The sequence below is a fragment of the Triticum dicoccoides genome, chromosome 5B (genome assembly GCF_002162155.2).
Source record: "Triticum dicoccoides isolate Atlit2015 ecotype Zavitan chromosome 5B, WEW_v2.0, whole genome shotgun sequence".
NCBI classification, from domain to species: domain Eukaryota; kingdom Viridiplantae; phylum Streptophyta; class Magnoliopsida; order Poales; family Poaceae; genus Triticum; species Triticum dicoccoides.
Genome location: NC_041389.1, coordinates 462,723,846 through 462,737,046, shown reverse-complemented (window position 1 = coordinate 462,737,046; position 13,201 = coordinate 462,723,846).

Below are 13,201 nucleotides of genomic sequence, written 5' to 3'. Positions count from 1 at the left end.
AATTTTTTAACTAGTTAATTAACAAAAAAAACGGTAAAATTTGATAATTAACAAAAACGGTAAATAACTTAGTTTAACAAAAACGGTAAATAACTTAAAACTTGATAATTAACAAAAAACCCGTAAAATTTGATAATTAACAAAAAAAAACGTATATACGGAGAGGGGCGGCGAGGGGGGACGGCGATGCGCGCGGTGTTTTTTTAGGGATCGAGAGGGGACGGCGAGGGTTATAAATGTGTTGTCCTCGCCTCCCCTCTCCGTGACGCCGTCGTCTGCCGCCCCGTCTCGCGCTCTACCGCGACACCCTCTCCCACCCCTTCCTCGCCCCCTCCTTTTGCCACCGCCCTTTCGCCACCGCCACCGCCACCGCCCCCCTTCTTCACTTAATTAATTTGTTTTTACTACATGTTTTCAGGACTAACATAATGGCGGACGATAGAGCTGACCCGATTATGGACAACTATGATCCGGACGGTGAAGCACATATGTTCGGCATCATAAACGGCGATATTCTATATGTGCCGACCGGAGAAGAAGAAGATGATATCTCTTCTTATCTGAACCTTGACGGTGAAGATGAAGGGCGCCGTCAGCAAGATGATGCCGAACAAACGTCGATAAACGACGATCTTCAAATGGAAGTAGCAACCACCTCCGGCGCCGAGGTATATATATACATTGAGCCTCTGGTGATACAAACTAACTGATTTGAATAAATATGTGTGTACTAACGCGCGCGACTCTTTCTTATTTTAGCCCTCGGCCGGATCGTCGAAACAATCGAGTACGTCGTTAAAGCGTGGCGCAACCAAGACGATGAAACAAGGAGAAACATGCACCATCGAGGTTGTCGACAGTGCAACCGACAGGCCGCTGGAGCCCCGCAAGAACGCCACCAAGTTTGTCAGCCAATGCGGAGCCATTGTTAGAGACAACGTCTCGATCACCGTCCAGGAGTGGAATGAGCCAAAGAAGGCACGAATTGATGGTTTCACTTTTGTCGATAAGAGAACAAAAAAAGATTGCTTCAAGAAGCTTATGGAACATTTCGTTCTACCTCCGGAATACAACAAATTCGATGAGGAGGGTAACAAGATTGAGGAAAACAAGGAGAGGAGGAGGCTAGTCAAACAGTTCGCTCTTCATAAGATGGCCGACGCATTCCGGAAATTCAAGCAAAATCTAGCCCATGACTTTGTCAAGCAGAACAAGACTCCGGATTTCAAAGGACAATATGAGAAACTGAAACATGATTGGCCAGAATTTGTGAAGCAAAAGAAATCGGAGCAGTTCATTCAAATATCGAAAAAAAATAAGGAAAATGCGGCTAAGAAGGAGTACAATCATGTTATGGGGCCAGGAGGGTATCGCATTTGGGTGCCTAGGTTGGAGAAGATGGAGAACGAGCTGAGGGCGCGAGGAATCCGTCCAGGTACGGAGGGATGGGACCCAAGGGCCAAAAGCTGGTGGTACGGGCATAGGGGAACGCTGAACCCGGAGACAGGGGAGTGTGTTTACCGGGGCAAATTAATTAAACCCACCCAAGCCCTTATTAACGCAATGAGGGATGCTCAACAGGGGAAGATCAAGTTCAACAGAGAGAACGACGCGCTGACAAAAGCCCTCGGGAATCCTGAACACGGAGGACGTGTACGAGGCATGGGGCACATTCCGTGGAAAATAGGGTTCCCCCAGAACGATGACCCGTACGGTTACAGAAGCCGTAAGAGAAAGATGGATCGGGAAGCAGATGTTGTGGCGCGGTTGGCATCGGAAATGGATGTGATGAAGAAAACCATGAGTGTACTAGTAGCCGAAAGAGATGCAGCTCGGGTGCAGCATGAAGATCATCCAGCGGATCTCGGAAGCCAGCAGCGGAGAAGCAGCGTGGCTTCCACGGAGGCCCCACCGGCTGGTGCAGATGCACCGACGATCGAAATTACTGCACCGGAGCCTCTAGTGGTCGAAATTACTTCACCGGAGCCTCCTCGCTACCCCGTGGACGATATAAAGGAGATGAAAGAATGTCATCTGTATTATCCTATCGGTAACATGTCCATGAAGGTAGCCATCGGCAGTGCTTTACCATGTTTACCTGGAGCACTCCACCACAACAACCCCATTCAAGATGGCTATGCTCGTGTCACGGTGGAGGACATAGTCCAAGGGTTTGAGGACCTGGAGATTGACATTGCTACACCTGAAGGGGAGAAAAGACTTGGAGATGTCAAGCGCCATTTCATTCTATGGCAAAAGAAGTTTATCAAGTTTCCAGGCGAGGCGCCAAGGACAACAAGTCCACCCCCCTACGGTGGTGGTGGTGGCGGTGGCGGCGGCGGTGGTGGTGGTGGTGGTGGCGGTTCACCTACACCTCCGTCACGTCAGCCGACGCCGCCCCCCAGTCCACAACGTCCGGCGGGTGATCAGCCGCCGCCCCCCAGTCCTCGTCCGGCGGGTGATCAGACGCCGCCCCCCAATCCACCTCCGGCAAAGAAGCAGAAGCAGTCCTGGATTATTAACCCGGACCCTTATGTACCTAAGACCACAAAGGTACCGGAGCCATCACTGAAGCCTCTCCCCACAAGGTCTTGGGAACGTAGTGCCGAGGAAGTCGACGCGGCCGCGGCTGCTGATTTGGAGAAATGGAAGGCGGACTGCAAGAAGAAAACAGAGCCCGAGCCCAAGCCAGTATTTTCTGATGAGCAAAAGAAGTGGGCTAAGTCATTTTTGAGCACACCGTCCCAAGCCGCGAAGAATCTGCCTAACGACTATGCACGTGAACTTCGCAGGCAGGCACTCATGTTCAAGGAGAACAAAGAGCGGGAGAAGGCCGAAAGTAAAAAAAGCGGGAAACAAGTTGCCTAGCTCGGGGAACAAAGTAAACAATCGATTGCCCCGCTTATAGTGGAAGCCTTCTGTCCGGATGCCCCCGAGATCATACAAGCTGCGGCAGCACAGGGATTGACTGTAACGAGTGCCAGAGAACAAGCGGCCAACTTAGGTATTACTCTTCGTGAACTGTTAGGCCTTGATGAGGCGCCAGTGAAGGAGGTAGTAATTACATATGTCAAGAATGGGCCTCTCGTCGAGCCTGCGCAGGAAAAGGATCTACCTCCACAAATGAAAGGTCTGCTGAAATGGTACAAGGGTTACATAAAAAATAAAAACGCCAAAGAATATATTTATGCGGAAGTTAGACATGAGCATCACTTCAAACATTACTATGTACAAATTGAACTGAGTGAATTGTTCCAGCTTTTCAATCTGCGCGAGCTCGATAAATCTATCATCAGTTGCTACGTTCTGTAAGTGATTTATTAATTTCTACACAATCTCGTTCATATTGCCTGCACTATATATATGTCCTAACTATATTGTTGTGTCCGCTATTATACATGCAGAATGAAGATTAAGGAATGCAGAGTAAGGAACATCCATGATGTTGGGTTCAATGACCCACACATCGTTAATGGACATGTGTTGGAGCGTCACCCCGCCGACGTGGAGGCAGACCTGTGGCAGTTTCTTACAAAGCAGGAACTCAAAAGTGATATTCTATTTCCTTACCATTTTGAGTGAGTGTTTCTGTCTTGAGCACATTCTCTTTTGTTTACTCCATGCATGGTATGTGGCCGGCTAATCGATGAGTTATGCATGACGTACTGTGCATGTATCGTGTCCGCAGGTTCCACTGGATTCTGCTAGTAATTAAAGTTAACACCTCAGAATGTCTCGTCCACGACTCTGTGAATATGGATCCAAAGCTTTGGGGCGGCATGAGAAGAATGCTGCAGAAGTAATTATTTTCATTCATTTGCGCTCTATATCGATCGGCCTATTTCGTTCATTTCCTAATATCAAGTAACTAATTAATAACTCTCTTGTTCATTTAATTTTCTTTGCCTCGTAGGGTTTGGAGACGGTTCGTAGATACAAAGGTCGGTGAATTCAAAAAAGAGCTAGAATTCAAAATGTTAAAGGCTAAGAATGCTGGGGATATTCAGCCACCGGAGACCAATCTATGTGGATACTATGTCTGTGAGATGATCCGGAGATACACCTCTGAGCGGGTTCTGAGTGATACCAATGCTCAGAGGAATAACCTCCGGTGGATGCTTAGTCCAGAAGCTCGCTTCCGACCACTTCAAGAGGAACTAGCTGGATGGTTCAGCAGGGAAGTCCTCCATCCTAAAGGAGAACACTATTACGAGGACGTAGAACTTTATATGCATTAAATCATGTATGGAAACTTGTTCAAAATTGTATATGGTCATCTGATGATATTGAATATATATTGTATATTCCTCTTGAATTCTTTTTGGTTCTAATTTCAAATTTATTTGAAATTGTACATTCATATGCATGTATGTAGTACCGTAGAATATATGAAACTCCTTCAAAATTAAAATAAAGCACAAAAGAAATAAAACAATACAAATTAAACAGAAAACAGGTTTAGGGGGGGGGGGCTAAAACCCTAAACCTGTGGCGGCCTTTAGTCGCGGTTGGCCAGAAGAACCGCGACTAAAGGTCCTCCGCCCCGACGGCCGCCTGGCGCCCACGTGGACGGGCCGTTAGTCGCGGTTCTTAAGCAGCCGCGACTAAAGGTGGGGGGCTTTAGTCGCGCTTATTTGGTCGCGGTTGCGCAACCGCGACTAATGGCAGTTGCGAACCGCGACCAAAGGCCTTTTTTCCACCAGTGCTTCTTTCCTTAGTGATATCTCATATGATCCACCCGAGACATGGCTACTACCTAAGTGTGGAATGTTGTGCATGATTAGGTACCAAGAGCACCCTTCTGAGGATGCACGTGAGGACGGACAAGTCCTCAAGTTCACGGATGAAGAGAACCAACGGAAGGAGTCAAGAACACCTCCCAGGACCCAGACATCCGGCCATGTCCTCGGACATCCGGCCCCTGGAAGAGATACCTAAAGCAAAGGACCAGCGGACAAGTCTACAGGGCCTGGACATCCGGCAGCCCGCCCGGACATCCGGCCCGATGCCTCAGAAATCCGGCTCCCAGCCCGGATATCCGGACAAGCCTCCCGAACGCCACAGAACCCTTCGCCATCAGCCCGGACATCCGTCCACGACCCCGCACATCCGACCCCTCGCGAGGTCTCGGACATCCGGCCCCTCGCAAGGTCTCGGACATTCGGCCTGACGCCCGGGCATCCGGACCAACCCTATCTAGGGAGCATCAAGACGACGCCAGTCCAGCCCGGACATCCGGCGTCTCTTGAGCGTCCGGACATCTGGCCCGACACCCGGACGTCCGGCCTCCCCTGTCTGCGCACAGTGTAAGGGCCGATGCCCATGTACCCCTTCGCCCTCCTACACTATATATACTCCTCCTCCGCCCTCTTTCTAGGGTTAGCATTGTGATAGCTCATATTTGAGATAGTGCTTTGCACATCCACTTGGTTACTTCTCCTTGTAGCTCACGACCTCTTTGGAGAAGATCCCCCAAGCGGATTCAAGACCCATCACGGGAAGACCCTTCAAGACCTCCTCATGGAGAAGACCCTTTGTATCATCCTTTGTTGACTTCGAATCATGTATCACTCTTTGTGTTTCGAGGATCTAGCTTATGTGTGACCGGATCTTGTTGGTTGAGTGATTTCTCTTGTGTTTCCCCTCGTGTTCCCATCGTTTTCCACTCATGTTCTTCCTGTTTTTCGTAGGATCCCCTCCAATCGTGAAAGATTGGGCATCTAGGGTTCTACCCTACATCATCTTGGTATCATGAGCCATGTTGATCACGTATTTGGAGCCCCTACCCTTCTTTTTCAAGCTTGATTTTGTTGTGTTCTTCCTAAATTCAAAAATCCCCACCAAAATAGCCTCAATTTTTTTTTGTGATTTGTTGGTGTGATGAAGTTTTGTTGGATTTGATCCGTGGATTTTGTGTGTAGCAGGTAGATCTATCTTTCCCCCATCTTTCCCCCAATTTCCATCCACGAAATCTTCCGAATTTCCCTAGATTTGACCTTTCCCCACGGAGTTCATCGAGTTCGTCGATGGATCCCGAGCCCGGACATCCAGCCCATGACCCTCGGACATCCGGCCACCCCCGTCTGGCCACCAAGCTCGGACATCCGGCCCCTGACAGCAACAACTCCATCCACCGCCTCATTTCCCGCCTAACTTTCGCCAAATTTTGTTCGGGTGCCCACATACACTTCCACATACCACAATCACTTCCGCATACCACCACCGTTTTTCGCAAGCACCACCATTGCTTACCCACTACCAACTCCGACAATTTTGACTCATTTTGGTCTTTGGGAATTTGAGTTGTGGTTCCCGTGTCCTATTGTGTTTTGGCTATATAGGTACAGTTCGACATTAACATCACCACCGCTCATCTTCGCCAAGGATTCGTCATCGCCAACAACCGTCCTTGCTTACAAATGACTACCTCGACGGTAACCTCGACGACATCTTTGTCTATTCCTTGCCATTGCATTGATAACCACCATAACCCAATTTTCCGTTGCTTTCCCATCGAGACTAGCCTTTGAGTATTGCCGGCAATGTGACTTCTGCACATTAGTGATCATACTTTCCATAGCATACATACCATATAATTGTGGTGCATATCTTGCTATCATCTTTTGTGTCACAAAGTTGTAATCGCATATACACAATTGCTATCGTGGTTCGTGAAGTTTTGCATGAGAAAAGAGCTCAAAAGAGAAAGAGCCAAACAAGCTTTTAAGCAAGAGGGAAAGATAAGCAAAGAGCTTATAAGCAAGAACCATAGCATCATACTACATTATGATTGTCATACTCAATCATCCTGGATCATATCAACGGAACACCATACATATAGCATACTTGGGATAGAAGTTGTTGCATTTTTGCCTATTAGGTTGTGCACAAGGTTCGTATCCGCCTATTGTGCAATCGTGCTAGCGTCTCTCTACTGTTGTGAAACACGAGCATTTTCATGGATTCCACATTTTGGCCCATTCCTTGGTTGCACGATCCCACTTATCTATTTGCGTGTGTGTTTCCATGTACCATATCTTGATATTGGTCTACTTGTTGCATTTGCAAATTTTCGAATCTTTTCCAACATTATTGAGGCTCACTAAAAATTGCATCAAATTTTGTGCCACCATCCTAACCGAGCTCCACCATAAGCTTTTACTTGTGTAGGTGTGAGAACCGACAAGAATTGATACCAATTGTGCTATTTCCTTGTTCCACATTTGGGTGATCATTGATCCATCTTCAACATCGGTCAAGGTACATTTGGTATAAGTTCTTCTCTTTCTCCCACTCACATATTTGCTTGGAATGATGGATAGGCCAAGTTCTTCTACCAACCCACTCTTCATCGAGCAAGACGATGACATGTCATCCTATGTCACCAAGAGCCACCTCTTCGGTGCACAAAGAGCTTTGCATCAAGAACAACAAGCAATGAGCGATCGCATCGACAATCTCGCCACCGACTTGCAACTCTCTGAGCAACAAACAAGAGACTACTTCGACAACAAGCTCGACGCACACAAACAAGAGAACGATGCAAGGATGGACAAGATTCGTGCCTTGTTGGTGAACCGCCATTCTACCACTTCGTCCTACTCACGATGGAGCCGCTTGAGTCGACACTCCGACGACACCCTCTCCGACTCAAGTACACCGATAGCAAACACTCTACATCAAGCCATGCACCAAGACCATCAAGCAACTAACAATCCTCTACACGGCAATCATCCACAAGAGCAATTCAACGAGCAAGCACATTGTCATCGCCAAAACCAAGCTACTCTCGCACAAGCACAAGAAAGGCAATGTCAACGTCACCAAGAGGAAGAGAGAGCGCGCCAACACCAAGACGAACAAGATGCCGAGGCTCAACGTCTTCAACAACAACAACGTGAAGCACAAGCACTTGAGGCGCAATGTGCCCTTCGAGAGTCAAGTCGAGCCGTTGCCAATCACAACCGAGATAGGCGTAATCAAGAGGAAGCACTTCATGGAGAAATTCAAGAGAGAAACTACCAAGCACGAGTGCATTGTCAAGTTCCTCAACCTCCTCCACAAGCTCAACAAGCTCCTCCACAACCTCAAGTTCATCAAGATCATGATGACTATGGAAATCCTCCATGCCAAGAGCAATATAAGGTTGATAATCATCCATGTCAAGGGCGTCATCATCACCCTCAACCCCAACAGAATGAAGTGCAACGCTATGGCAAGCTCAAGTTCACCATGCCCAAGTTCAATGGAAGCAATGATCCCGAAGAGTACCTTTCATGGGGATTGAAGGTCGACAAGATCTTTCGTTTGCATAACTATGGAGAAGAGAAGAAGATTGCTATGGCATCCCTTGAGTTCCAAGACTATGTGCTCATATGGTGGTAACAAGTCCTTGAGTGCCAAGAAGCAAGAGGTGAACCACCAATCACCACATGGGATGAAATGAAGGATGTCATGCGAGCATGCTTTGTGCCCACCTACTACAACCGTGACCTCTTCAAGAAACCAACTCCTCAAGCAGGGAACAAAGAGCTTGAAGAATACTACAAGGAAATGGAGATTTCCATGATAAGAGCCAATGTCACGGAAGATGATGAGCAAACTATGGCCCATTTCTTGAATGGCCTCAATCATCCCATCAAGAAGATTTCCGACTTCCAACCCTACTCCAACCTCATTGAGCTCGTGCATCAAGATACCAAAGCGGAACGTCAAGTGCAAGATGACTTCAAGTACGCCAAGTACTTGTCCAAGAGCTACGGCTTCTCCAACACCCAAGCTTCAATGACTCCAACACCTTCTCCTCAACCAAGCCATCTACAAGCAACGGCGACAAGTCGAGTTACAAGAAAACTTCGACAACCTCAAGTCGTCCTCCTACTACAAGCAACTTCAAGCCGCGAGCTTCATCATCTACTCCAACCGATGAGACCGTCAAGACAAGTTCCATCATGTGTTTCACATGCGGCCGCCGAGGCCACAAGTCCTTTGAGTGTACCAACAAGCGCACCTTGATCCTCAACAACGATGGAACCTACGACTCCATGAGTGAAGAGGAAATGGAAGCCCTTGAGCAAGTGGCCATGCACCAGCGCGTGAACAAAGAATAAGATGATCAAGTCTTTTGTGATGAGGATTTGAGTCCCGCTCTCGTTGTCTCCAAAGTCTTGAGTCTTCAACATCAACAAGATGAAGACCAAAGATACCACATCTTCCACACCAAGGCTGGCATCAATGGAATGTTCATCAAGGTCATCATCGACGGAGGGAGTTTTCACAACTTGGCAAGTGATCAAGAACTATGCTCCAAGCTCCAATTGGTCAAGATGAAGCACCCACACCCCTACAAGGTTCAATGGCTAAGCGACTCCAACACCATCCAAGTCGAGCATACGGTGCAAGTTTCTTTCAAGATAGGAGCATATGCATACACTTTGGAGAGTGTGATGTTGTTCCGATGTCCGTTTTCGGCCTCCTTCTTGGTCGACCATGGCAATTTGACCGAGGCGTCATCCACAATGGGCGTATCAATCACTATTGCTTCAAGATGAAAGGAAAGGAGTATGTGCTATGACCTATGTCTCCAAGTCAAGTGATCGCCGACAAGCAAGCCTCCCATCATGGAGAACAGAGTGAGAGAGTGACCCAGCCAAAAGGGAGTGAGCGCCACAAGCCAAAGTCGAGTGCCTCCACGATGAGCGACAAGAAAAACTTAGTCCTATTTGCCACCAAGTGAGATGATAGAAGTGTGTGAGAACCCATCTAGTGTTATGCACTATGTTCTTGTGTGCAAGGATGAGGCACCAAAAACTAACACCTCTCACTATCTACCTTTAGTGTTGTCTTCTCTTTTGCAGGAATTCCAAGATGTTTTCCCCCGCGAGCTACCTCCGGGTCTACCTCCACTACGAGGCATTGAACACTGAATCGACCTCATCCCCAGAGCACCTCTTCCTAACAAGGCTCCCTACCGCGTCAACCCCAAGGAAACTAAGGAGATCCAACGGCAAGTACAATAAGTCATCGACAACGGCCATGTACGTGAAAGCCTAAGCCCTTGTGCCGTTCCGGTAATCCTTGTTCCAAACAAATATGGTACTTATTGCATGGGTTCCGATTGTCATCCTATCAATGCTATTACCGTGTGATATCGTTACCCTATCCCACGCTTAGATGATATGCTAGATGAGCTTAGTGGAGCCACCATTTTCTCTAAGATTGATCTTAAAAGTTGCCGGCGTTCTGGGAACGGGGGTCCCCAGACTTGCTTGCCTGCGGCCTACGGCGTGGCTCGAGCAGTGGCCCAGTGCAGCCCATCTTCATCAACTCAAGCTCAAGACCCTCGCGAGGGGCCGAGCCTCGCAGGGCGTACGACAGGAAGCTTCCTCAGGAGTAGCCTCGTCAGGCTGGCTCGCGAGGAGGCGGAGAGTTCAAGGCAGGGGTACCTCGTGAGGTGTCCATGATGCAAGCCATGACGATCGAGGCCAGGCGGGCGCCAGGCGGGCACTGGCCTGCGTAGTGTCCTTGTTTCCCCTTTGGTACAAAGGGAGCAAGCACAGGCCAAGGTATCAGGCAAAGGCTACCATTTCGGTGCAACAAGACCAAGACCAGCGGAATGGTAGGATGGAGGTCACCGTGGAGCCCAGGACGGCGTCATCGTTAGAGTCTTTGGCAGGCGAGGACCAACTTTACTCAGGATAAGTGTACTAGATGTTCCCCTTCAAAATGGCCAATTGTTGGTGCCCTTCCCGCTCAATATTTGGGAAGAGGACCAGGGCCTCTTACTCTATATATAGGGCTAGCCACCATAGTATAGGGGCATCTGGAATCGACCCCTCCAAAGGGACAACACCACCACAAGAACATCCCTCGCGAGGCTGTTCTTCCCTTGTACTATTCATCATCAGCCCTAGAGGCAATCCACCACACCACAAACTAGAGTAGGGTATTACACCACAACGGTGGCCCGGACTAGTATAAACCTTGCGTCTCATGTGTTGTTCATCGCGTAGCCTAGATCCTTTGCGAGGCGATGAGACGTGAGTTGGTATAGGAGAGATCTTCGCGCGCACCCCAGAGTTCGAACCTCAAGGGTCTATCGGAACCCGCAATCCAACATTTGGCGCGCCAGGTAGGGGTGCGCCGGAATCGCGTCTTCCGCCGTCTTGCGTTTCGTCGTCCGTCGCATCCATGTCTGACGCTCGTCGAGCCCATGCCGAGCGCCGGGCTGCTCTCGCGGCCCATGTTGCTCAGACGGCCCCGTCGGCGGGCCTCCCCATCGTTCCCCGTTGCCTGCCGCCCACGCCGCCACCGGCCCGGCGGGGAACGAGCAGCAGGCGTCGTCACTGGATCCCTCGATGCGGCGGGAAGGCCGCACCACTACCCTGTCGCTGACTCTAGCGGGCTCGTCGTCGCACGCTCGTCGCGCTCCCGCGGACGCACACGCCGCGTTGCTCTTGGCACGTGAGCTCCTGCACTACCGCCCAGTCGACAACCTCTACGACGAGTGGCTTGCCCGTATCACCAAGCTTGTCAGCACCGCAGGGGGCTCCCCTGCGCCGTCCCTCTCGCTGCACCGCCCTCCATCATGTGCAGGCAAAGCAGCTCCGGAGGCGCCTTCGCCGCCTCCCCCTCAAGAAGGCGCCCTGGCCCCAAGGCGCGCGGCCCCTGGACGGGACCCGCCGCGTCCAGCGCCCGCGCAGCAAGAAAAGGGCTGCCAAGAGATCCCTCACCCTCAGGAAGGTGCTCGCGTGCTCCCTGCACTGGCACGTCATGACCGCGCTCCTGTTCCAGCGCGCCAAGACCCCGCACTACTCCTGGCAGCAGCGCGCGGAGACCTCCAGGATCAAGCCCTCCGTCACGAAAGGCCCCATGTGGCCACTACAAGCTGTCGTGCCTTCACCGCCGAGCTGTGTAGCGTGGCCTGGCCGGGCAAGTTCAAGCCAGATCTGCCTCCTCGCTACGACGGCACTGCTGACCCAGTGGAGTTCCTCCAGCTCTATGAGTTGGGCATCAAGGCGGCCAACGGGGATGAAAAAGTCATGGCGAACTGGTTTCCCATGGCGCTCAAGGATGGTGCCCGTACATGGCTCCTCAACGTGCCTCCCAGAATGATCTCCTCTTGGGACGAGATGCGCACTCGCTTCATCGCCAACTTCCAGGGCACTCGTGACCGAGCCCCGGCCATGAGTGACTTGCGCCGCATCAAGCAACAGCCAGGAGAGACTCTGCAAAAGTACATCCAACGCTTAAACAACGCCCGCCTCAAGATCCCCAGGGTGACTGAGGAGGCCATCATCTCAACCTTCTCTGATGGCATTCGAGACATCAAGATGAAGGAAGAGCTAGCAATCCACGAGGACCTGTGCACCTCTCTAGAGCTGTTCAACTTGGAAACCAAGTGCGCCAGGGCTGAGAAAGGACGCCTCTCCCTCCTCGAGCTTCCAGCTGCTGATCCGGAGGAGAAGAAGCCTAAGGTCAAGGACGTGAAGCGCAAAGGAGCAGTTGTGCTCGCAGCCGAGCCAGATACCAAGCGAGGCAGGGATCAGCCGGAGTCGTCCAAGGGCAGCCGGTACTGCGTGTACCACGACCTCCACACCCACAACACCAACGAATGCCAGGAGCTCAGGGCTGTGCGAGATGAACGTATCGGCCGACGCCCTGAGCGAAACGATCGGGGCTATGGCCGAGGAGGAGGAAGAGGTGGAGGATGATGGGAAGACCGTGGCCCTCGCCAATGGTGGCATGACCGATCTCACGAGGACCGGTGGCAGGACCAGCCTCGCGAGGGGGGTTGGAGGGATCAGCCTCGCGAGGATCGCCCGCAAGGCAATGCAGGCCTCCCTCCACTGCCGCCACCACCAAGGAGGACTGAAGACCAACATCAGGACGAGGGGGCTGGGGGCTTCCAGGAGCTATGCGCAATTGCTTGCATCCTAGGCGGAGCTCAAGCCTCGGCCTCTCAGCGCATCTTCAAGCAATTTGCTCGCGAGGTGAATGCAGTCCTCCCAAAAACCGAAGCCTCGCACCCTCTCAGGTGGTCCACGTGTGCCATCACGTTCAGTTCAGCGGATCAACTCAAGTGCGCAGCAACGGCTGGCTTCTCCCGATGCTCTGCTCCCCAGTCATCAGCAACGTGCAGGTCACCAGGACCCTCATCGATGGTGGAGCAGGACTCAACGTTCTGTCTGTCGAAACTTTT